At 45.0% G+C, this 26,451-nt stretch overlaps 1 long non-coding RNA gene across 1 annotated transcript; it reads right to left on the reverse strand.

The window, feature by feature from the left end:
• On the reverse strand, positions 1-26,340 carry LOC122464839. Its single transcript, XR_006289234.1, has 3 exons — positions 26,141-26,340; positions 840-908; positions 1-510 (listed from the first exon to the last, which is right to left on the reverse strand). It is a non-coding gene; the product is annotated as an uncharacterized LOC122464839 (long non-coding RNA).
• Positions 26,341-26,451: the final 111 nt, after the last annotated feature.

Here is a 26,451-nt window from a genome sequence, read left to right on the forward strand (position 1 = left end):
GGGGGGGTTGGATAGGAGGTGGGGTCCTGGGAGTGGGCGGTCAGGGGACAAGGATCGGGGGGGTTGGATGATAGTAAAGGAGAGGTGGGGGTGTGAGGGTTTCTTGAAAATTAAAAAGGGGGCGTGATGCCGAAAAGGTTGGGAACCACTGCTGTAGGCAGTACAGCATTCACAATTCGGGTGAGAATTCAGTGAGCACAATGGAATCCAACTCACTCGCCTATGGTTGTGTTGGATGTTTAGAGCTAACAGATGCAATGACTTGGTTCCGACGGTACGGTCAGCCGGTGGGACTTGGCGTTATTCAAGAGTCAGCACGGTCATCCTCACATCAGCATCTTCAGCTTGGCAGGTAACCCACGAGTCGCTATAAACTCTCGGCTTGGCTGGTCCACACTGCTCCATCACTTACAGTCTCCTGTAACCGTATGTTGAGATCTGGTAGGTAAACGGATTTGTTTTCCCTCAGAAACACCAATCAGTAATAAATCAGCTGTGGCTCGTAAGTACCTGCAGCAGAATATTCAATTAGTTTGCAGTGCATTCCTAATCATAATTAATTAGGGCATTATGAGCTCAATCACAGGGACTAAAAAGTAGCAAAAACTCGGTTGGATAACTAAAATGGCTGGCCACCTGAGACCAGTGACTGACACTGTCTCTCTCCTGTGTTGCTCTGTTCACAGCCCTCGCTGCTCAGGCAAGGAGCCTCTGAAGTACCACTAAGATTCCAAAATGAGATGCTAACAAGCACACAAATGATGTACAGGCAAGGAGCTGGCATTTGCTAGAGGGCGTGAGGCTGGTTCAAATTAGCAGTGGGGTGCACTTGTGCTGACCTTTGCTTTCCTCCAGTCATCCTCTATCTGGCACACTCATTTCTCTCAGGCCTGCGTAGACATCCAGCTCTACAAAGAGAGCAGAATGGCATATTGAAAAGAGTCTGAAAGGCGGCTGGTGTTTGCTGAGAACGCGTCGCTCCTCTCATTTAAAACATTTGCTCCCGTTTGATGGAAGACGGAACAAGGTGCAGATAACAGAACTCATGCTCATTCCCAGCACCTGGGGTCTTGTTTTCAGCGCCTGTTGCCCTTTGGTCTCGGCTTCCTGTGACCCAAAGTTGTGTACTTGTGCCTGTCTGAAAGGGTTATGAAACAGCCTCCCTGTATCTCTTCACCTCATTCAGTCTCTGTTTCTTTTCAAATCTCAGCTGAAAACTACTCTTTTCTCTTTTGCCTCAGCCCCACCATTTCTTCCCTGAGCTGTTATTCATTCCTTAACTCTGCACAGTATGCCTTGGGATGACAGAGATTTTATGGGAAGATGTTATACAAAAGAAAGTTGCATTGTCCTATATTCGTGTAATAATATAACAGTTCTCTGTGAGGAGGAAGTGGTGATCAAGGCATTAGATTTTTTGTTTGGCGGGGGTGGGGAATAAGACCATGTCAAGGTTCCTTGCCCACTCTGAACTCTAGGGTACAGATGTGGGGACCTGCATGAAAAACCCCCTAAGCTTATTTTTACCAGCTTAGGTTAAAATTTCCCCAGGGTACAAACTATTTTACCTTTTGCCCTTGGACTTTATTGCTGCCACCACCAAGTGTCTAACAAATATATAACAGGGAAAGAGTCCGCTTGGAAACGTCTTTCCCCCCAAAATCCTCCCAAACCCTACACCCCCTTTCCTGGGGAAGGCTTGATAAAAATCCTCACCAATTTGTATCGGTGAACACAGACCCAAACCTTTGGATCTTAAGAACAATGAAAAAGCAATCAGGTTCTTAAAAGAAGAATTTTAATTGAAGAAAAAGTAAAAGAATCACCTCTGTAAAATCAGGATGGTAAATACCTTACAGGGAATCAGATTCAAAACATAGAGAATCCCTCTAGGCAAAACCTTAAGTTACAAAAAGACACAAAAACAGGAATATACATTCCATTCAGCACAACTTATTTTATCAGCCATTTAAACAAAACAGAATCTAACGCATATCTAACTAGATTGCTTATTTGCCCTTTACAAGAGTTCTAACCTGCATTCCTTTTCTGTTCCTGGCAAAAGCCTCACACAGACAGAGAGAACCTTTGTTTCTCCCCCTCCAGCTTTGAAAGTATCTTGTCTCCTCATTGGTCATTTTGGTCAGGTGCCAGCGAGGTTATCCTAGCTTCTTAACCCTTTACAGGTGAAAGGTTTTTTCCTCTGGCCAGGACGGATTTTAAAGGTTTTACTCTTCCCTATATATTTATGACAGGCCTTTTAAAAAGAAGTGTGGTCTTGTTGCATAGGGACTGGACTTCAGCAGATGTGGGTTCTTTTCCCAGTTCCCTCAGATTTATCGTGTGACCTGGGGCAAGTCATTTACTCTTTGGGTGGAGATCTTCAAAATGGGGGGAGGAGGGGAGTAAACCCTGGGTCTGTTTTGTCTATTATGACTAAAGCGCTTCAGGGCAGGGTTTGTCTCTTATTACGTGCACGTACAGCACTTTGCACAATGGGGCCCCGATCGTGGCTGGGACTTCTAGGCATCCCTGTTAATACAAAGAAGTAAATAATAATAGCAGCTTTAAAATAAAAGCATAGCTGTGATTGAGGAGAAACTGTTTTAAGGATTTGAGGGGGACAAAAGGATTGAGTAGCTGTAGTACCAAGGGGTGGAAAATGGAGCAATGCCATGCTGAACTTCAGTAACTGAGATTATCTCTTGGTAAAGCTGATTGCATAACTGGTAATCAATCATTTGTCTGATGGATTTCGCCTCTGTTTTATAGAAAAACCAACTAACAGACTGATTGTCTCAAATTTCTTTATTTGATGGCATTTTCATTAGGGTCCATTAAATCTGCAACTTGCTACCTACAGTCTGAGATGAAAGCAGTGTGGTTTCATTATGCTAAGTGGCACCATTTCTGCTCCCTGACTGCAGGAATATAGTAACCCTTAGTATCAGGATTCCAGGGCCACTGTTTGTGGAAAGCAAATCTAACATTCTCTTTCCACAAGTTCTTGAGCACCTTGAGCAAGCTTCAAATTAACTTTCCATCATGAGCATTTCAACAATTAAATCTAACCTGCTTAAACAAGCTGATGGATGTTTGAAAGCGGCATGAATGTGGCCTAAGTGAATCCATTTAGAAAGTCAAGAATATTTGCAGCTGGTTGCTCGTTGTATTCAGCCACCTCTAATCATTATCCTTGCCCTCTTTGGTGTGAAAATCAGAACTCCACGGCAATAGTCAGAAGGAAAGGAGGTGCTGGCTTAGCTATGGAGATACTCACATGGTCCCCCTTCACCACAGTATCAGTATACCTCACTAACATTAATACGCTCATCCTCACACCACCCGTAAAACAGAGAAGTATTATTCCCATTTCACAGATGGGAAACTAAGGCTCAGTGAGATTAAGGCCATGCCTAATCTGTGGACTCTACACATATTCAGGTGCACCATTGTGCCATAACCACCCTATCGTCCACCCAGAAACCCCTGAAGGGTGTGTCTCAGAACAAGCAGATGCTGAGCTAGCTAGCATGCCTGAGGGGTGTGGGTAAGTACAAATTAGTTGTAGAATGGCGCCCTACACAGCCCACTCTGCAGTGCAGAGATAGGTAAGGAGCAGGCACCAGGTCTCGAGTTTTCATAGTATTCCATCCACATTCCCACAATGCAATGGACCCTTTTCTACCCTTACACAATCTACAAAAGGTCCCTTTCCCCTTGCATGTTCCAGGAATAGCATGGTGCACTGACCACATCCGATCACCCTTCTGCTGCACTCTGTAAAACCAAGAGCAGCAGCATGGCCCACCAATCATACCAGAGTCTGATAAACCTCTGGGTGGACCACACCATCCTTCACAATTTGGGCCAAAGCAGCGGGAACATAAACCTGTATTGCGAAATTGCACAGAAGCCGTCAGAGTTGGGCATTCACCGGATCCCATTTCAGTGCAGGGAGTGGATGAAACACTTGAAATGGCTGTACAGGAGAGCCAGAGACTCTAATAGTCATTGCGGGGGCTTGACCAGGTGCTGTCTACTGAGCCTGCTCACTATGTCCTGCTGAACCCAGATGGTCTAATTGTCCAACAGGACTGTTAGGAGGAGGAGGCTGCAGGGACTATCAGAATACCAGGAAAGTGAGGAAGAGGAAATTCTGCACCTGTACCCAGAGGCCCCCCAAGGTCATAGAAGCCCCGCAATGATGAGCCTGAAGAGAGACTGGGTGCCTCAGCAAGTCTGACCCCCCAGTCTGGTAAGTTACAACCCCACCACCTTATTTGCCATTGTGCAACTGCCCTGCAAAGAGGGGTTTCAAAAGAGTCTTTAATTGCAATTGGAACTGGGGAGAATGATTGGTCGACTGGCTCAGTACAGATGTATTCTTCCCATCCAGCAAACCCTCCCCATGTCTTGAAAGTGTGCAGGTAGATCTGACAACAGGGATCTCTGAACAGGTGTGAGTTGTGGCAGGCACTTAAGACAAATCCAGGCAGACAAGGGCTGCACTTGATGCCATCACTAGAAAAATCCAACCCAGTAAATGGGTTCCAGAGAAGCTGAGAGGAAGGGATCGAGTCTGCCATTAATTGCATTATTCAGTGAAGTACTTCAAATCCCACTAGGTAGCAGATAAAATTCCAACCACCCCTAGCAGCCAGTAAGCGACACATAAAAGTGTTGTATAAAATAGTGCTAAGTGGCACTCCCCATACAGTTGTAAACTGGGACGAAAATATAAAGTGACAAGCTATTCAATATTGCAGCATCTTCAGTTGTCACTATCAGCAGACCCACCTCAAGAGTCAGGGCAGCTCTGCACTGCAAGCTGCTTCAGCAGCACAGCTATGCTGCTATAACACTGTAGTGTAGATAACTCCTTTCTTTGACATAGGAGGCATCTGTCAATGTAGTTAATCCATCTCTCCCAGAGGTGGTAGCTAGGTTAAAGGAAGAATCCTTCCATCGACCATAGCTGTTTCTACACCAGGTCAACCTAACTACAGTACTCAGGACACAAAAATTTTCCACAGCCTGAGAAATATAGCTCAGTTGATCTAATTTTTTAAGTGCAAACTAGCCCTTATGGACAGTTAATCACAACAGATGGGATGGGTTTCATACAGGTATCAATAGTGACAAGTATAAGCACATTGAACAATGAATGCACGTATCATACCAGAGTCACAACTGTCAACAGTGAAACCCCACCCCAAGGTGTAAACCACAATCTTGGTACCCTGTAATGACTGCCTTTAAAATAGATGTGCAGTGTGACATGCATAAATGGACACAGATCTTCAGCAAATGCAAATCAGAGAACAAAACCCTTTTAAGGCAATTTTGCCCCATTTGTATGTCTGTATTTTCTGTCATGTACAGTTAAAGCAGCTTCACACAAAGGCTTTAAAGGTGACCCTTATGAGAAGCACTTGGCAGATGTCATCCTCTGCCTCCTTCCAGGAGATGTGAATATATTGCTGTCAAGGTTCCTTCCCCACTCTGAACTCTAGGGTACAAATGTGGGGACCTGCATGAAAGACCCCCTAAACTTATTCTTACCAGCTTAGGTTAAAAACTTCCTCAAGGTACAAACTTTGCCTTGTCCTTGAACCTATGCTGCCACCACCAAGCATGTTAAAGAAAGAACAGGGAAAAAGCCCACTTGGAGACGTCTTCCCCCCAAGCCCTACATCCCCTTTCCTGGGAAAGGCTTGATAAAAATCCTCACCAATTTGCACAGGTGAACACAGACCCAAACCCTTGGATCTTAAGAACAATGAAAAAGCAAGCAGGTTCTTAAAAGAAGAATTTTAATTAAAGAAAAAGTAAAAGAATCACCTCTGTAAAATCAGGATGGTAAATACCTTACAGGGTAATCAGATTCAAAACATAGAGAATCCCTCTAGGCAAAACCTTAAGTTACAAAAAGACACAAAAACAGGAATATACATTCCATTCAGCACAGCTATTTTACCAGCCATTAAACATAAGAAAATCTAACGCATTTCTAGCTAGATTGCTTACTAACTTTTTACAGGAGTTCTGAAGAGCATTCCTGATCTGTTCCCCACAAAAGCATCACACAGACAGACCCTTTGCTCCCCTCCTCTCCAGCTTTGAAAGTAACTTGTCTCCTCATTGGTCATTTTGGTCAGGTGCCAGCGAGGTTATCTTAGCTTCTTAACCCTTTACAGGTGATAGGATTTTGCCTCTGGCCAGGAGGGATTTTATAGTTCTGTATACAGAAAGGTGGTTACCCTTCCCTTTATATTTATGACAATTGCATCCCTAATTTCTCTAGCCTCCTGGACCCAGGACCAGTATGCATGTGTGTAGGATCCAGCTACCTCTACAGAGCTTGCAAATTTGAATTGTCCAGCACCCACTTGGGATGGAAATACTCACCTTCACAAGTGTTATGCAGTAGGACATGATCATACAAACAGCATTTGCAACACTGGCAACCTGATGGGTTTGTAAACAATGCCAACAAGACTTTAGCCTACCAAACACGCATTTGACCATCATCCTGCAACTGCTGAGTTTGAAATTGAATTACCCTTTTCTGGGCACCATAATGGTTCCATGAGCCAAGGCAGGAGTGAGTATGTGGGTTCCCCCAAACTAACAGTTGGTGCAGATATACCATTATAACCGTATTGTCTCTGGGAAACAAAAGCCCTGCTGCCCCCTTCAAATACAAGCCTGATCTCCTCAGCATCCTGTCATTTTGAACCTTTCCCATGATTTCCATATTAGTATTCATAAACCTGCCTCTGTGGTCCACCAAACCTTGCAGGACAATGGACTGGTATCTTTTGCTGTTCACATACTTGCTGCTTATGGTAAGCAAACAAGCACCATCAATAGCCCCTGATCAATTTGGGAACCCCATCCGCTGAAAACCAGCTATTATTTCTGGAACATTTATTATGCCAACCACCCGAGGGTAAGCCACAGTGTTAATTGCTTCACAAACCTCTACAATCATGACCCCCACAGTGGGCTTTCCAATCCCAACGTGGTTTGTGATGGACCTATAGCTGTCCGGGGTAGCCAGCTTCCACAGGGAATAGCAAATCACATCTGAATCAGCATAGCTTCCCTCAAGCTAGTACTCTGGTGCTGGATGATTGGTGCAAGCACCTCACGTAATTCCATGAAGGTCTGTTTCCTCCTGTGGGAGCTCTGGAGCCACTGCTGGCCATCCTAGGTCTCCAGGATGAGGTTTTTCCTACCATTCCAGGCTAGCTCTCCTGCATCAGAAGCAATGGTGCACCATAATGGATTGCATGGTGATAGCAACATTCAGCGTAACCATCCAGTGTGACAAATGAATTTTCATCATCCCTCAAGGCCACCTGCCTTCAAAGGGTCAGAAATTTCTGCCAAAATGCCATTCAGCATCTTGCCTAACGTGCACTTTGTTGCATGAATATTTGTCCCATAAGAAGGAACAGGGTCACCTCAGCCAATTGACCCATGATTGTGATGCACTTTGGCACATATAAAAGGGAGAGGCAACTTAATCTTGAAGTGCCATCGGCAACTGTGTGAAGGCAGGGAATAGTACCAACACCATCTGGCAAGCAGTCCTAGCCTAGAGTGTCTCCATGTGACGCAAACAACCCTGAGATACAACCCCTGTAAAGACAGTACTAACTCATGTGCCTACAGCAGCAGCATGGATCTGGGTAGATGCGTGTACACTGTGTTCTATACGTGTCCATGTGACACTAAAAGCACCCCATAGTCCCACCTTACACACTATTGTAATAATCTTTATACAATATATGCCTTCTGTGGTATCATTTAAAAACTCACTGATCACTAATATTGTCGTGTGATGTATGTACATGATCAGTATAAAGAATGAGGAATATATGCTGCTGGAATTATAACTAAAGTGTGTGAAAACCAGGTATGTCAGGGGGAGTTGTTAAAACAGATCTATCCTAAATAAAGGAATGTGCGCCTACTTCAATTTACATCCAAGCAGTAAACAGACCCATCAAACTAACAAGGGATGGAAGCAAACCTCACACTGACAAGTGAGGGGAAAGACAGCATGGCATCTACACCCAGCTGGAGAGAGGAGCTTGGTTTGAGTTTTGCGTTACAGAATAATCAATTTCAAAGGTTTATTGGTCTATGAAGACTGGGGCTGATCCTCCAGTGATATGCAACTAAATCAGCTGATTGTATACAATATTACTGTAGTATAGAGTGTGTAGAGTGAGGTCTTTTCTGAAAGCTAAGGACACACTGGTGATTAATATAATTGTAAAATGTATTACACTATAGAAGGAATAATGAATACTCATGGATATGTTTTAAAGTGTGTGGCCAAACAAAGGAAGGAACATTTCCCACTCAGACAGGGGGGTGGGGAAAACACAGCTATTTACCTGTCTCCTTTGTAAATTCAGTGTGGTGTAATCAGAAACAATAGAAGACCTATTTACATAAAAATCATACAGGGGGATGGGTTTCAGAGTAGCAGCCATGTTAGTCTGTATCCTCAAAAAGAAAAGAAGTACTTGTGGCACCTTAGAGACTAACAAATTTATTTGAGCATAAGCTTTCATGAGCTACAGCTCACTTCATTGGATGCACGCAGGGGATGGGAGGCCCACAGGAAGGGAAGAACAGCATGAGGCCATCCTGACTCTTGAAACAAATTCAAGGACAGAAGCCATCTTTGGCATCCACCACTAGATAGAGAGAGGCCAGGGGTCTTGCAAGCTGAGAAAGATGGGCAAAGGGGGTGGGGGTGTGAAGCCTCTGGAACTGAATATAGATGAGAAACCTCCATAGGCAAAGATCTTTCTCCTACGATGACAAGGGAAGCTAGCACTTTGTACTTTTGTAGAAGGTCTTGACCGAGGAAAAGTCAGCCATGGATCGGAAGAAGAAGAACTGGTGACAGGAACTATCTTGCTAGATTAAGTTTTAGACCTTTACAAGCGTATTTTATTTTACTTGTAACTATCTTCATTCCTTATGCTTGAAGTCACTTAACAAAATACACCTAGGATTAATAAACTTATTTCATTTTTACCATAAACCAACTCATTGCTATGTGTAAAGGGAAGAGTGTATTTACCCCCAGTTAAGTTAATAAGCTGTGGTATGTTTGGGTGTCTTTATAGGAACAAAGAAATCCATGTTATTTCTCTGAACTGTCCAGGAGAGGGCTGGACATTGCAGAGCACATGGTTTTCGGAAAATTCAGGACTGGTCATATGTTGGGGTCACTCTGCAAGTAGCAAACAAGACTGGTGGAAGCTAGAGTGGGACTGTAGACAAGCTGCTGGGGTCAGAGCTGCTGAACCAGGGCTGTCTAGCACACAGACACTCAGCGTGTGACCTGTATGCTGATCATCTGGTTGTGAGAAGCCCAGGTTGGGAGCTACAACAGCTAATTATTGTGAAGCACCCAAGATTACAGGGCAAGTGGTAACCCTTCACTGGTCTGGATGGCAGCCCAGAATGTGACAGTCCAGCACAGCACATGCAGATTCTCGGGGTGGGTTTGGCTGGTATGCAGCCGCATGAATTTGAGCCATTCCTGGGGTACACATGCCAGTCTGGGGTATGTAAAGATAGTATAAATGATTTGTCACACAGGAAATGTGTCGTAAGACCAAGAACTGAACACAGATCTCCTGAGTACCAGTCCAGTGCCTTAACCAGAAGATCCTGCCACCCTTTGTTTCTCTCATCTAGGTCAACTGTAGGCCTTTGGAGTGTTGATTGTCTCTTACCGCACATACGTAGAGCGGTGGGGCCCCAATCTCAGCTGAGGCGTCTAGGCACTACTAGGTAATACAAATCATCATCACGATCCCAGAAATCCCCACTACATGCTGCAGTGTCCAAGGCACTACACTTGTACCACGCCCAAAGCCTGAGCTACACCTAACAACAGGATGGTATTTCAAACCCCAGACACAGATTTACCAATGACCTCTGTGCTGCTTCAGCAGCAGGAGTAATATCAGTATCATTACAACTGGTCAGAAAAGTTTAAAGGATAAATTTTTTTCATTAAAATTTTCTGATTCACTGAAGTTGAAATATTTTGTGAGAATGAGATCTTGGCCATGTCAATAACATTCCATAAGAGATTAGGCAGGCTTCCATCAGAAACCTGCCTGGTTTCCCACCCCATTTCTCAGCGGCCTGTCTGGCAGGCTGATGGGGTGCTAAATAAGGAGACAGGAAGTCCTGGGAACCCCAGCTCCCAGATTAGCAGCTCCTTGGCAGTCCAGGCTCCCAGGATTGCTGGGTGAAGAACAGAAATTTTGTTTTGTTGAGCACTTGGAAGTATTTGGTTTTGTTCCAAACTGAAATGAAACCAAACTTAGAAATCTTGAAATCCTCCATAAAACACAGCTATAGATGAACTAGTATGAGAAAATAATATTGGTGAGCATACTAGGCAGTGGTCTCAGTGCAAAAACAGCCTAGGTTTGTCAAGCCTTTTTTTGGGGGGTGGGGAGGGCGGATACATTGTGGTAGAGTTTTAAGGAAAGTTTGGAAATAGGATAACGAGGTACCTTTGTGGATGTTCACGGCGAGCTCCTCCCAAGCATGTGGGGAGCATGGGAGATAGCATGAAAGGTGCTTATTTGAAAACTTAACAAGTGAGTGCTGGAGGCCGTAGTACCGCTGACATCATTAATAATACTCCTGCATCACGAAGGGAGTAAACAAGCCATGTGGATCCCAACATCCAATGTGGATGAGGGAGACACAGGGCTCAGTTGCTGCATGTGCTATACGGGAAAGGCATCTCATCAGGGAAGCATGTTTTATTCTCGTATTCTCGTAAGGGCTATTACAAATAATGGAGAGTAAGAAAAAGAGATTAAAATCCATAAAAAGCACTTGACAGGGTCCGTTTTTAACATCACCATTGATTTCTGAGCACCCGGCCCATGTTCATTAAGCTGGGAGAATTATAGCCACCCAATTTGGACAATGGAAACGTTCTCTCTTAAACAGACTCGTGATATATAATTTGGCTTTAGTTCGCGGAATAGTCAGTGATTTCCCTTTCGTGGTAGCTCCGATTTCACATATTAAAATTATACAGCTCTGGAGTGATAAATAATCTCCACTCCATGAACGCTTTCTTATGAGCACTGTAATACTATGTCAGAGTATCAGTCACATCTTCCTAATGGCTTTTTGATTCAGGTCATTTTCCTTTCCTTGTCCTCACTCCATCTTCCCTTCTTCCTTCAGTTTTATTTTCCAACTCACACCCCGTGCCAGGTCTTTCCATGCGGACAGATCCATCTCCCTAACTTTCTTATAACAGGAGAGACTCAAGCAAGGCAGGTCTGTCCCATGGGTGGACTACTTCATTCTTCTCATGGTGGATTTGCTTTTAAAGCTGACATGTTAGACTCCTGACCACCAGATAACAACATGCATGTTGTGTGTGGAGGGGCCTCTTCAAATGGATTTGTATTCTTTTACTTTGACCTGCATGCAGAATACACCCATATATGTGCAAATGTGTTAGAACATCGAGGTCCCCTGGAACTGCAGGAAGGCAGCAGGGCCCAGTAGATGTCACAGTGGGCTAGGAACAGGAGACCTATGGTCCCTTCCTGATTCTGTCATTGACCTGCTGTGTGACCTTCAGCAAAGCTCTTCACCTCTCTGTATCTCTGTTTCCCCACCTCTAAAACAGGGAGAGTGATATTTACCTTTTATCATAAAATGTTTTGGATTCTGCACTGCAGAAAATATAAAGCTTCACATGCCAACAAGGTTAACTCATCTTTCAAAATGGCACCAGTGGACACATCTCCGCTGTTAGGATCAATAATCCCCATACAACACCTTTCAAAATCTATGGGTCCTAGACAAATGCCTCCGACAACATGCAGTGTACTCATCTAGTTGCCTAACTGCCCCAAAAACAGATACATGGGTGAAACCAGACAATCCCTACGCTCTTGAATGAACTCACACGAAAATAAAAATAAGACAAAAACACCATATCACCTGTGGGCGAACACTTTTCACAAAACGATCACTGGATATCTGACCATTCTGTCCTTGTCCTCAAAGGAAACCTGCACAACACCTTCAAAAGATGAGCTGAGGAGCTTAAATTTGTAACTTTGCTAACACACTACAAATCATGGTCTTAATAAAGACACTAGATTTGTGGCTTATTACAACAATGTGTAACACACTAACCCCCCTTTTTCTGTCCTATGACCACAGAAGTATTATCGGGCCACTTCATCTTGAACAGTCCCTGAGAATGTGTTAACTACTTATACAAATTCTGTTCCACCTTGTATTTAGCTGTGACACTGAAGACCTTTCCTAGACCTGAGGAAGAGCTCTGTATAGCTCAAAAGCTTGTCCCTTTCACTAACAGAAGTTGGTCCAATAAAAGATATTACCTCATATCCTGCCACTGACATGGCTGCAAACAATCATCCTTCCAAGACAGGCAACTTTGGAGTATCACACAATTCTTTTACATGAGACACAAGGTCTGATCCTGCTCCCACGGAAATGAATGGAAAGAACCTCATAGAAGCAGGGTCAAGTTCTTCATAACTATGTTCCTATCAGCCCTCTATAGACATTATGTAAAAAATGGCATCTTCTTTCTAAAATGTTCTGCTGGCTTTGTGTAGCCAGAGTCACATCCACTGACTCTAAAACAACATTATATTAAGTTTTACCTTTTTTAGCCCTACAGAGCCCAGACAGCAATGAGAGGGGGAAACTGGATTCCATTCCAGTTCATGCCTCATTAAGAGAAGTGTTAATGAAGCTCCACTTCTGGAATCTCATTACTGGTGACGATGTCTGAGCCAGAAAGAACCCAGCTGGCCAGTCAAATCCCAGAGTGAGGTTTCAGTGCTGGCATTTAGAATACTGCTGGGTAACCTATAATCCGAGTAGATCTGATATTGATGTCATGAAGGCTATGTCTACACTAAAAGCTAGGGGTGTGATTCCCAGCTCGCACACATGTTCTCACACTAGTTCAGTGACAGCTAGCCTGAGCATAAAGAGCAGCGTAGGCCACCGGAGCTTGGGCAGCAGCAGCATCGCTTAGCTGTGCCAAGTGCATACTCACCAGGTTCAGGTGGGCTTGTATGTGGCATGGCCGAACTGCCCGTGCTACCGCAGCAATACTACTATTATACTTGTGCCCGAATCGGTGTACACGAGCCGGGACCCGCACCTCCTAGCTCACAGTGTAGACGGTAGCCTGGGACACAAACACTGAGCCCAGACAGCCAAGTCACGATCACACAGTCACTTTGCGAAGAGTTTGTAAGAATAGGGGCTCAGCGTCTTTGAGCAAAACCTGTCCCTCCTCCACTTTCATGAATCATGCTACGTACTAGTTGGCGGCTGCTTTTTGCCCCAGGAGTGGCTGCATTTCAGAGATGCTCTCTATATCCCTTGCAATGTCTAGTGGATAGAGCACAGATATGTAAACCTAGAATACTTGAGCCTGATCTGCCTAACTGTTAGGGGCCATAGAGTTGTGAGCTAGTCTCTGCCACTTACTCAGTGCGGCCTTAACCAGGTCACCTATTCTCCCACTGCCTCAGATTCCTCATCTGTAAAGTGGAGCAAGGTAAGAGCTGTAAAAATATCTACCTACCGCACAGAGCTGTTGTTAATGGGCGAAGCCTCACATTTGTAGAAATGCCAACTGCTATTACATAAGTGACAATTGCTATGATGTATGGATGTGACATCTTATCACAGCACATGTGTTTGCACTAAGTGCTGAGAGTCTGGCAAACTGGCTGCTGCATCCCATCTGGCATGAAATGGTCACAGACCCAAAACTTGCCTTAAATACAAGAAATGGAAATATGTGCATGGGATCCTGTGTATTTGGAAGCCCCTTGTAGACTTGCACTTCATGGGCTCAATAACCCCGCCAGCCATGGGCCTGAAAGGGGAGGAAATTTTTACACACACACACACACACTCACTCTCTTAACTGCCCAGTATACCCATCTGGCTGCAAGGGACCCTGAAAAATCACGTAGACTGCATATATTATGGGTGCGGCTGGCAGCACCACTCATTAAACTTTTTTGGAAAATTTCAGCCGAAATGGTTAAGCAAATTCTGAACAAGGTTAGGGGAAAATACGTTGTTTTGTCCATGTTAAAAAATCCTGGCACATTTTCTTTGAATAGCGCAGCACCCTCATGCTTTGGGACAGGGAGTTGAAATTTGGCAGGTGGGTAGCCTGTGTGGCAGGGCTGTGCCTTTTGCCCATCGCTGTGAAAATTCTCCCAAACCATAAGTGTTGGGGGGAGGGGGGAATCAGTTTGCACATGCTCAGAAGAGACTTTGATTTTAGCACCTATATTCTCTAAAGTTTCTGTCCACTCTGGGCATGAACCCGGCTGGGCTGAGCAGAACTGGGGACAAGGTGGCGGTGGATTGGGGGAGAACTGGGAATGGCTGGGCAAAGACTGGGACTGGACTGAGAAGCCTAAGGAGTGGAGACTGGGATTAGCTCAGTGAGGAGAACTGAAGTAGAACAGGGAGCCAGAAGTGGGGAAGTCACCCAACAGGATAGAAGGGCTCAAGTGTGGGGGGGAAATGGGCAGAAGAATCTGTGCCCAGTAGAGTACACTCTCCTCCTGAACCTGAAATTGAAACCAGAATTCCTGAGTCTCACCATTCGTCTGTCGTCAGCAAATAGCTGTTTAATCCTCTGGTAGAGTGTCCCAAAGTACTGGTCCACGTATAAGATGACAACTTACTACAGCTGTCAGTTACTCTGTTAGCTCTTGTAGCGGAGGTCTGTGCAATAGATCTGTCTACATCTGGAGCTGGGGGTGTGATTCTCATCTTGAGGAGACAATCAAGCTAGTTCTCATTGATCCAACACACTAAAAATAGTAGCCTAGCCATGGTAGCAAGGGCAGTGGCGAGAGACGGGAGGCGCTAGCTTCTCTGAGTACAAACCCACCCGACCCCACAAGTACGTACTCAGGCAGCTAGTCCAGGTTGCTGCCTGGGCTACTGCAGATATACTACTATTCTCAGCTCTCCTAGAGCCAGTGCTAGTTTGTCTACTGGAGCACCAAGCACCAGCTCCAAGCGTAGACATACCCTACATTTTCCAGACTTGCTGATGACCTTGTGGGTGTCAATATGATGCCATTTTATACCCCAGCGTAGATGCAATTACAGAGACTCAGAACCAGAAGAGAGAGCCCATAATTGGCTAACACATTGAACTCTGATCCACAGGAAGTCTCCAAAGCCAGCAAATTGCAGAAAGGTTTTAGTGGTGTCTCCTGGAAACAGGGAGCTTCTGAATTTTGGCCAGCAGCAGGGATACTGACAAGTTCTGAAGGGAGTTTCATCCAGCCCTCCTTTAGAAGGATGGTGCCACAGTACATAGAGCCATAAAAGTGAACATTAAAATGATCAGTGCTTCAGGTTGTGTGATATACATCAAGGGTCACGCTTCCACCCCCCACCCCCCGCCACACACACACAGAGCACCTTCGCCTTACCAGTAGTTTGAGGCATGCTGAAGAATTTCTTACCCAGTAGCACTCTGAACATAAGAGTTTATCGTCCCCCTATTTCAGCAAACAATAGCCAAATCTGACCAGACCAGGGCACGGTTCTCTCTCCTTCCCCAGTTCCTGTCATGAATATTAAATATTTAGTGTAGCTTGACAGCAACTGTATAAACAAGTAATTGATAGCATCAGAGTGAATTGAGGGCAAAGGGGCTATGAGCTGCATTTGTCAGGATGAAAAGAGGCTCTCAGTAGTTCACTGCAAACATAAGCACTATGGTGCAACTAAGATTTCCCTGGCTGGCATAAGGAAATAGACTGACATGACGGAGAAAGGAGACCGGGAATGAGAGAGAGTTGGAAAGAAACATTTGTTGACATAAAATATTTGGAAAATAAATATTCATGGAAAATCCCTACATATTTCCATGGTGTGAATTCAGAGTGGGGAAAAATTTTCAAAAGCACTTCAGTAGCTTAGGAGTCTAAGTTATTTTCAAAAGTGATTTGGGCATTTAGTGTCTACCACTGACTTTCAGTGACAATTAGACTCCCAAGTTCCTAAGTCACTTTTGAAGATGGGACTTAGGCACATAAATAATTTGTGCCCAGATTATTGAAAGGTATTTTGTCATTGCTGTGCTCAATGTCTACACCTAACTGATTTAGAAGCCTACATCCCTTTAGAAAATGAGATTCAGGTACTTAGGAGTCCAAAGCCCATGGGATTCAGTGTCTAAATCCCTTTTGAAGACATACAACCTTTGAAAATGAGATTTAAGCTTCTCTGTCAGCTAGGTGTGGTGAGGGCAAGTGCAGCCATACCCAACTATTTTTTAAAATCTGGGCCTTCGGCTCTTGAAAGTTTTACTCAGCCGAGTTCAACTACCTGTGTGGTCAAGCACTATACACTGCCTCTTTTCTGTTGGACTCCCACCAAACATTCCTGGCCCACCCAGGCATAGTGCTGCTGAACACTGCAGGGGCCAGATCTTCAGCTGGTATCAAATGTTATAACTCCCTTCACTTCAGCTGAGCTATGAGGAGTATACAGTACCCCTGTGGTGCTGCTGAACACATTTGGGGAGAACATACTTGAAGCACTGTCCAAGCTTCCAGATACATCTGCTGTGCTTTGGACAGTGCAGGCATGCCCTCATGTTCCATTCATTTAACTGGAAGCTTTGCTGCCCTTGTGCAGTTTTGAAAACTCTGTGGCTCTATATACATGTGGGTAAAATAGGTACCTCTTTAAATAGATAAAGAGGTCCTAGCCCCCAGTCCTGTGGCCTACCAGCTCATTTCAACAGAGATGGTTTATTTTGTTAGCTGGTCACCCATTTCATTGTTGTTCCTCCATGATGTATGCCACCCATTTCTGGTAACTCACTGCTCTTTCACCTGTCCATTTAACCTCTTCATTTCTAGCTGTACCTCTGTGAGCCACCTTCAGTAATTCAATTCATTGCTCTCTCTGGTATTCACACTCATCACATGTGTAGTGGCCCCCCTCTTCCCCAGTTTTGTTGTGTGTTAGCTAACAATGTGTGTCTATTGTGTGTGTGTGTATTATATATATATATATATATATATATATATATATATATACACACACACACACACACACACACACACACACACACACACAGATTAAAGCCTGATCCAAACACACTGAAGTTAATGAGAATCATTCCAGGACTTCAGTGGGCTTTGGATCAGGCCCATGATTTTCCTTCATAAATCATAGAATCATAGAATATCAGGGTTGGAAGGGACCCCAGAAGGTCATCTAGTCCAACCCCCTGCTCGAAGCAGGACCAATTCCCAGTTAAATCATCCCAGCCAGGGCTTTGTCAAGCCTGACCTTAAAAACCTCTAAGGAAGGAGATTCTACCACCTCCCTAGGTAACGCATTCCAGTGTTTCACCACCCTCTTAGTGAAAAAGTTTTTCCTAATATCCAATCTAAACCTCCCCCATTGCAACTTGAGACCATTACTCCTCGTTCTGTCATCTGCTACCATTGAGAACAGTCTAGAGCCATCCTCTTTGGAACCCCCTTTCAGGTAGTTGAAAGCAGCTATCAAATCCCCCCTCATTCTTCTCTTCTGCAGACTAAACAATCCCAGCTCCCTCAGCCTCTCCTCATAAGTCATGTGCTCTAGACCCCTAATCATTTTTGTTGCCCTTCGCTGGACTCTCTCCAATTTATCCACGTCCTTCTTGTAGTGTGGGGCCCAAAACTGGACACAGTACACCAGATGAGGCCTCACCAATGTCGAGTAGAGGGGAACGATCACGTCCCTCGATCTGCTCGCTATGCCCCTACTTATACATCCCAAAATGCCATTGGCCTTCTTGGCAACAAGTTATCACTCACTCCAAGACTCATCTCTGCACTCCTTCCACTTTCTTTCTTTTCTCTTCATTTATTAAATGAAACAGTGCCGTGATTTTGCCTCCTCCTAGCCTGCAAAATAGTCTCCTTTTCAAGTTGAGCTTTCTTCATGCTTTCAAGTTCAGCCAAAGTCCTTCCCTAAAAAGGCAGCAGGATGTCTGTCTGATAGAAAGGGGAAGAGAGGGGGAAAGAAGAGCAGACTTCTAAGCAGAAAACCCCAAATTTCTGAGCCATATGGATTATGAAGATACATATGCCACTCATTCTACATCTGCAAAGGGCAAAGCAAGGTGAATATGAGACCTGTAATTCCTTGTAATTCTTTTTGAGGGCTTTACTGTGTGGATCTGCTGTTCAATTACCTATAGGGCAGCAAGGAGATTAGAAAGGGAAAGAATTCTCTGTGTCATACAAAGGGACTTAAACCTGAAGAGAGAGTTAGAAGATTTAGAAGGCTGAGCAGTGTGGTATTTTAAAAGGGGACAGACAGGATTTTCCCATATAGATTCAAGGGCTTCAGTTTCATACACCAACCACATTTTCAGGACTTGCGTGGGGTGGGAACTGGCCACCCCTACTTCACCCTGTCTTGCCTTTCATGGGGCTCATACAGCATTAACCCTGTGTACGTACAGTATGGGTAAGTATGTTCTATCACTTGCTTTGCTAAATGACAAAATGGGCTTGGAAGGAGCCGGGGCTTAAATTCCAGAGTGGCTTCATGTCACTTGTGTGAATCACCATTGTCATGGAGGGTTATTTTCTAAGAATACCAGGATCATGAGCCACTCTAACACAAGATGCTTCTTGTTCTGTGGGATCCAGTGCTTAGATTTTGCTTTCCTTCCTATGTCCCCTCAACAAGCTTACATGCAAAGCTGCCCTGTTTCCTGGTGCTGACTGTACGGGATACCTACAAAATGGGTCATCAGTAACTCAGCTGTGAGGCTGTCCCCTACTCCCAGCCAGTCAGAATTGTTCCAACAACATAATGTTTCTGTGTAGTGGTTCATTAGCTGGGAGTGTTGTCATTGACTATCCTGGAGTAGGTTTGCCACCTGGCTGGTATTTGACCGGGCTGGCCGGGTTTTTTGAGGATTTGCCAGTTGCCATAAAAATAATTTAATCTGCTGGGTTTTTTTATGTGGGTCTAAAGATTTGCATCATCACAATGCACTGGGATATGAAATGTTAAAAGTTCCTGTGTCCAGCCAAAGGTGCTGCAGTGTTCCCACTTCTGCAGTTTAAGTGATAACAGATCAAAACGGTTGAAAATCCAGCAGCTGTCTACCCACCAACCCGTTAGCACACTGCGTGTGTGTGTGTGTGTGTGTGTGTGTGTGTGTGAGTGAGAGAGAGAGAGAGTGTGTGTGTTGGAGTCATGCAAGAGTGAGGAGACATGATGTTATCAATCAACTATGTGTTCTCTTTCTAGATACTATAAGTGGTTGTTGAAGGGGAGGGTCGCAGAGTTGCCTTGTGGTTGGGGTTCCAGTGGGCTTGCCTTGTGAGGGGGAGATGCTAGGCTTTTTGGAGGGGTGGGGCGTTGCATTTCAAAGGTGGTAACGGAGAGGTATTGTGTGCGCACATGTTAAGTTCAGGAACTTAACCGTAACACTAGTTTTCCTGCATACGCAGTTTAATTTAGTACTTAAAGAGTCAGACTCACTCCTGTGCAGCAGGCCAGCACAAGGCCCATGTTCCACTTAAGATCTGTTCTGATATCGGAGTCAATTTCTCCCATGGCGGTAATGGGTAACAATGGCTGGGTCTGCAAGCCCTCAGCACTGGGCTATCCTATTGACTTTAAGGGACGTGCAGTGCATGCAGGCCTTGTAGGACAACATGTAAATATTTTGACTGCTGTGGCATCTAGAGGCCCCCCATTAGGGATCAGAGCCCACCCCAATGACTCCCAACACATAATTTAATGTCAAAATATGAGCACTGCTCCCTCATCTTCTAAAGGCTCCTTGCCCTTTGCACAGTCACCTAGGGTTAGCCTAACCTTTCTGAGCTAAAACAAGCTGTCCACAGCAGCATTATGTACCAGGGAGGGGGGAAATCTCTTCAGACGATTCAAGATTCCTTCCATGTGGCTGCCTCCAGGTTTGTTTTAATAACTCAGCTGTTTGAGTATCATTAAAATGGGTCTTACTGGAGCCTGCGATAAGACAGTGATCAGCACATGAACCAAAGTGACTCACTCCACAAATTATATTTGCCTGTATGTTAGGAGAATAATGAAGCCGCTGCTGTAAGGACTTCTACTGGAGGGGAGAAGGGGAGGAAGTAATGGGGAGGTTAGAGAGAGGGCAGCCAGAGGAGCCTTGACAGGCCCGCCCAGTTACTGCAGTAGGGTTTCCCTCCTGGAAACTGAGGTTCAAATCCTGACACATCACGTGTCACCCATGCCTATGAGTTGCAGGGGGAGGTCTCAAGCTTGTCCTCACTTGCACCACACTGCTTGGCAGGTTCTTCTCAAGAGCGGCCTGAGAGGCATAGCAATGGACGCTGCAGGTTAGAATTCAGAGTAACAGCCGTGTTAGTCTGTATTCGCAAAAAGAAAAGGAGTACTTGTAGCACCTTAGAAACTAACCAATTTATTTGAGCATAAGCTTTCGTGAGCAGTATGCATCCGATGAAGTGAGCTGTAGCTCACAAAAGCTTATGCTCAAAAAATTGGTTAGTTTCTAAGGTGCCACAAGTACTCCTTTTCTTTTTGCAGGTTAGAATGTGTAGCACCTTTCATAGAATAGGGGATGCAGGATTCAGGTCCTTTATCAGGGCTGCTGGACACAGCCAGACCCTGTGGTTATCCCGACTCTGTCTAGATCCTTGACCAACACAGCTTGTCCTGCCTAGTGTCACCACAGAAGGTCTCTGTGAGCCTGGACTAAGCATTCCTGGAAAAGACGGGTGACTGCACTGCAGAAATCAGGTGTATTGACACAGCTGCAGCAGTGTGAAAGTACAGAGCAGGACTGACATACCGAGGCAGTTCTATGGAGGAAGCTTGCCCAGCACCTGCCTGTAGTGATTCTGGCTCTATCCAATGCCCCTTTCAGGAGCACAAAACTCAGTCAGAAATGTAATTTAAAGGAACACATCAAAGAGCAGAGTAATGCATTCCCACCCTGTGTGCAGGGAAGACACAGAACATCTTCATTCAAACGCTGCAGATATAATCAGCCATTCAACAGGAGGAGAAAGTGAAACCTTCCTGACTAATAACCAGTATTGTCCCAGAGGGGGCTCTCAGTGGAACTTTACAGTCTGCAATTAAAAACCCATGACTGGCCAGTGACAGCTGACTCAGGCTCCCAAGGCTCAGGGGCATTTTAGTTACAGTGTAGACCTTCAGACTGGAGCCCGAGCTCTAGGATTCTCCCCCCTCACAGAGTCCCTGGGCTCAGGCTGGATCCTGGGCTCTTACACCTACACAAGGGGTTCTCAACATTTTTCTTTATGAGGTCCCCCAATATGACTTAAAACTCCACGGCCCACCTGTGCCACAACAACTGGTTTTCTGCATATAAAAGCCAGGGCCAGCGTTAAGGGGTAGCAAGCAGGGCAATTGCCTAGGGCCCCATGCCACAGGGCCCCCACGAAGCTAAGTTGCTCAGGCTTTGGTTTCAGCCTCAGGGTCCTAGGGTTCAGCTCCATGCAGCTGGGCTTTGGCTTTCTGCCCTGGGCCCCAGCTAGTCTAATGCTGGCCCTGCTTGGAGGACCCCCTAAAACCTACTTGCAGCCCCCTAGGAGGCCCCAGACCCCTGGTTTAGAACCACAGATCTTACATCACAGTTAAACAGCCTCTAAGCCCGAGACTGCTGGCACAGACCAATGTGGGTGGGGAGAAGGGGACTTTAATGGCAGTGTAAATATACCCTCAGGGGCTTAAGAGCCACTCATTAAAATCCTGCCAGCACACTGAAAGGAAGGTGAAGGTGATTTCCTGGCCTTTGATGGAATGAGCCCTCCCGGGACAGTGCTACACCACCCGTCCAGAGGAGTTCTCTCTGGTGTTCATACACACACTCAGAAAGAGCAAAGACCCCCATTGGATTTTCCCCAAACAGAAAATGGAAATTTTTTCAGCAACACTGACATTTTCACATGGAAAATTTTGATTTTGCAAAAAGGACATTTTCCATCAGAAAATTATTCTGCTGGAACACTCCCACCTAGCTCTGCTGCCAAGACTGCTCCTGCCAGGTTCATTTTCATTGGTCCCTGAGGCTGGTTCTTTCCCAGAACAGTTCTCTTGGCCCAACCGACACCGTCCTGGGAGAAAGGTCACTCCTGCACAATACTGGGCCTAGAAGATGCTGGAGGGCAGGGTTGGTCCCAGCTGGGCCTCATCTTTCTCTCTCCCCCCATGCTGCAATACTTTCTGCAACGGCTTGTGTCTGCTACTGGCTTCAGTTTCTTTGACTGGCCTTCTTTCTCCCTCTCTGGCTATGGTTATAGCTGGGCGCATACTTCAAAACAATAGTCCACCACTGCTCATCATGGATATTATGGGAGAAGTCTAGTGGTTAAGGCACCAGACTGGTACTCTGACACAGATTCACATTATGACCTTGGAGAAATCCTTTAATCTCAACTACTCAGCACCCCCATACATAAAATGAGGATTATAATACTTCTCCCACCATTTGTCCTGTCCCAAATGATTTAGGAGCTTAGGCTGAAAGCTCTTTGGGGCAGGGATTGTCTCTATGTGTACATACAGCACCTAGCTCCAGGAGGCCCTGATCTTAATTAGGGCCTTGAAGTGCTACTGTAATACAAACACGAATACAATGAATTTGCTTCAACTGCTGTGCTTTCCCGTCCCACAAACAAGTTCACAGGCAGGAGTTAGGAATGGCAATGTAGCACGGCATCTGGCCAATCAAGCCAACCAACAGAGCTCAGTGTTCATGCGTTACCAGCAAACTACTCGTGGAGAAGAGAAAGCAAGTGTTATCTGCAGAAAACACTCAGCAAATAATTTTGAACCAGGAATAAATTTGAAGTAACAATAGGTTGAGCAGTTCAGGAACGGAAAGAAAATAAGAGTGGGAATTCATCTAATGAATTATTCACTGTGAATGACCTAACATCACCTGGTATTTATATAGCACTTTAAACATACAAAGCACTGTACAGGCACTGGCCTCATCTACATGACAAAATTGGCACTGGTTGATGACTGATTCATGTTAAATCAATGTAGTTAAACTGGTGCAAACTCCTATGTGGATACTCATTTTCATAGATTCCAAGGCTAAATGGTCCACTGTGATCATCTAGTCTGACCTCTTGTATAACTGAAGCCACAGAACTTCCCCCAAAATAATTCCTAGAGCAGATCTGTTAGAAAAACATCCTGAATGAATTTAAAAATGGTCAGTGACTCTTGTTAAGTTAATTCTTCTCACTTAAAAATGTATGCCTTATTTTCAGTCTGAACGTATCTAGTTTCAACTTCAAGCCATTGGATCATATTATGCCTTTCTCTGCTAGACTGAAGAGCCCAATATTAAATATTTGTTCCACATTTAGGTATTTATAGATCAGTCAAGTCACCCCTTTACCTTCTTTGTTAAACTAATTAGACTGAGTGTAAGAGTGATTTATTGCAATTTAACTTAAACCAATTTCTAAATTACTTAAACTAAACTGAAATAAGTTTGGTTTAAATCAAATAATAATGCCTACACTGGGGGTTGCACTGGTTTAACTAAATCAGTTTAAAAATTACACCTTTAATTGGTGCTACCTTTTCATATGGAGTAGAGATGAAATTTTCAAGAATGCCTAAGTCACATTAAAAGTCAATGAGACTTAGGTGCTTTGGGGATCTGAGCCTAACTGCCACTGATTTCAAATACATCTTTGAGGACCTGGGCCTTAGGCTCATAAGTCACGCTGGCACTTTTCAAAACATTACCCAAAGCCATTAACTCCTCACAACAGCACAGCAAGGTAGGTTAGCAAGTAATATCCCTGTGAACAGAAGAGGAAACAAACAGAAGTGATGTGACTTGCCTGAGATCAGAAAATCAGTGGCAAAACAGGGAGAACTCCGCATCTCCACACTCCCAGCACCTTGCGCATTACTAGCGCTGGTCAGAAATTCTGATGGAATGTCCGTAGAGACAGTTGGATTTTGGTGATGGTCCAAATTTCAGTGCAGGTCTGAGGGAAACCTGTCTGTTTTCCTGCCAGCTCCCCACCCAGTTCAGCAGTTTACTTGGAGGGAGTCTGGGTTTCCTCACTCCCAGCTCTTCAGCAGCCACCGGCTGGACAAACGGGGAGCAGGGATCCTGGAAGCCCTGGGAGTGCTGGCTCTCAAGCTCCCAGCTCTTTGTCAGCTCACGTTCCCAGGGCCTGCAGGTCTGGGGCCTCCACCCATGCACAGTAACTACCATTCTCCACACACCACTAGTCGTTACTCCAGACTATACGGCTTCTAATTATAGAGAAGAGAAAATAAATTAGTAGCTTCACCATGTCTTTTGTTTGTGCTCTTTGTTTACATGGTTGTTCTCTCTTGGGACTGAGAGAGAGGCCAGACAGAAATCCATCTTCTCCAACCCATACTAATCCAAGTCTCTAATGTTGCAACCAATATAGGTAAGCCAGGCAAAGCAGATCAGTTTATCTTTTGTTTTATGTGAATTTTCCCAGTGTTAAGAGGGAGGTTTATTCATGTTTTCTGTAACTTTAAGGTTTTCCCCAGAGGGGGATCCTCTGTGTTTTGAATCTGAATACCCTGTGAAGTATTTTCCATCCTGATCTTACAGAGGTAATTCTTTTACCTTTTCTTTAATTAAAATTCTTCTTTTAAGAACCTGATTGATTTTTCATTGTTCTTAAGATCCAAGGGTTTGGATCTGTGTTCACCTGTACCAATTGGCAAGGATTATCATCAAGCCTTTCACAGGAAAGGGGGTATAGGGCTTGGGGGGATATTTTGGGAGGGGAACATGTCTCCAAGTGGTCTCTTTCCCTGTTCTTTGTTTAAAACACATGGTGGTTGCAGCATACTGTTCAAGGACAAGACAAAGTTTGTACCTTGGGGAAGTTTTTAACCTAAGCTGGTAAGAATAAGCTTAGGGGGTCTTCCATGCAGGTCCCCACATCTGTATCCTAGAGTTCAGAGTGGGGAAGGAACCCTGACAGGCCCCTTATCAACTCAATCCAGCCCTGATCAGAAGTAACGTTTTGGGGAACGGACACATGACAAAGAGAGGGAGATGAAAAGATTATGCAAACCGTCAACAAGGTTTCCCCATCCAGACATAGGAGGGCCCAGCAACTTCCCACAATCAATGTGTCTAAAAAAGGCCTTTGTAGAAGAGCGAACTCATCACTAGAGTACACCCTTATGGCATAGCAGCTCTTTCCTCATCTAGTATCCCCTGCCAACAACCACTATGGCCCTGACCTGCAGGGGTGTCTCTTCTCACAACTCAGCCCTCCAGTCAGGTCACAATTTGTTTCCACCCCTTCTAGGGTAACAAAGGTCCGACTAAAAGCTCGGAATGTCCCAACACCAAAGATACTTCTGCCCCGTCTTAGTCTGTTCCTTAGCCTATCCTTGAGGCTCGGTCTGCAGTCCCACCCTGGGCTCAAGAGTGCATACATCAGGCTTGTACCCCCTTACTGAGGGCTGGTAGGGAACCGAGGCTCACCCACTGCTCTAGAGTTATTATCTATTCAGGTTTTCCTCAAGATCATCCCCTTTTCAAGGTAGATGTCCTAGGAAATCTGTAAGGGTGCTCAGTTACACACTGCTAGCTGTGTGGTCTTATAGGTTCAGGATCACCTCAGTGTTCCTGGCTTTTGTACCTCAGAAATGGCAACCCTATGCTGCTCTAGGGTCTAGCCCAGGGCCCCTAGGTTAAGAAGCTAGGTTTATTCCTTCAAATATGCTACTGTTTCTTTGGGCTATTTCCATTTCCAGCCTCCAAGTCCCTTGTGCTGTTTCCCTGCAGTCTGTGCTTAACACAGTCTCTCCTCTGATTCCCCAGCCTCTAGCTTCTCCCTAGATTCTCCCTGCTGAAACACTCCTCAGGACTGCCTCTCTGGGCCTTCCCAAGGCCCACCACAAAGATTAATTCCCACTCAAAGACCTTCTTCAGTCTGCCTTCCCCAGGTCCTCTTAGAGATAGGAAATGCCCTACCTCCTCTCTCCTAGGTCTATCTTCTCAGCCTACCCCACAGCTTTTGATTTCCTTCTTTCAAGAAGGCCCAACTCCTCCCCAGATAGACCTAATAACAAGTCAGGCCTGACACATCCTCCAGGTGCAGCAAAGTGGGCTAACTGAGCTTACAGAGTCCAATTAATCCTTTGCTCTCCCCTGAGCTGGGGTAGACACACCATCACAGCCTTATGCAGTCAAGGTTTGAAGCTGATAGAGAGTTTCTCCCTATCATTCCCTTTAAACCTGGAGTAGGTCCCACTTATAGTCTGGGGGTGTAGGGGGCTAGTACT

Source organism: Chelonia mydas, chromosome 3, assembly GCF_015237465.2.
Source record: "Chelonia mydas isolate rCheMyd1 chromosome 3, rCheMyd1.pri.v2, whole genome shotgun sequence".
Taxonomy (NCBI): Eukaryota; Metazoa; Chordata; order Testudines; family Cheloniidae; genus Chelonia; species Chelonia mydas.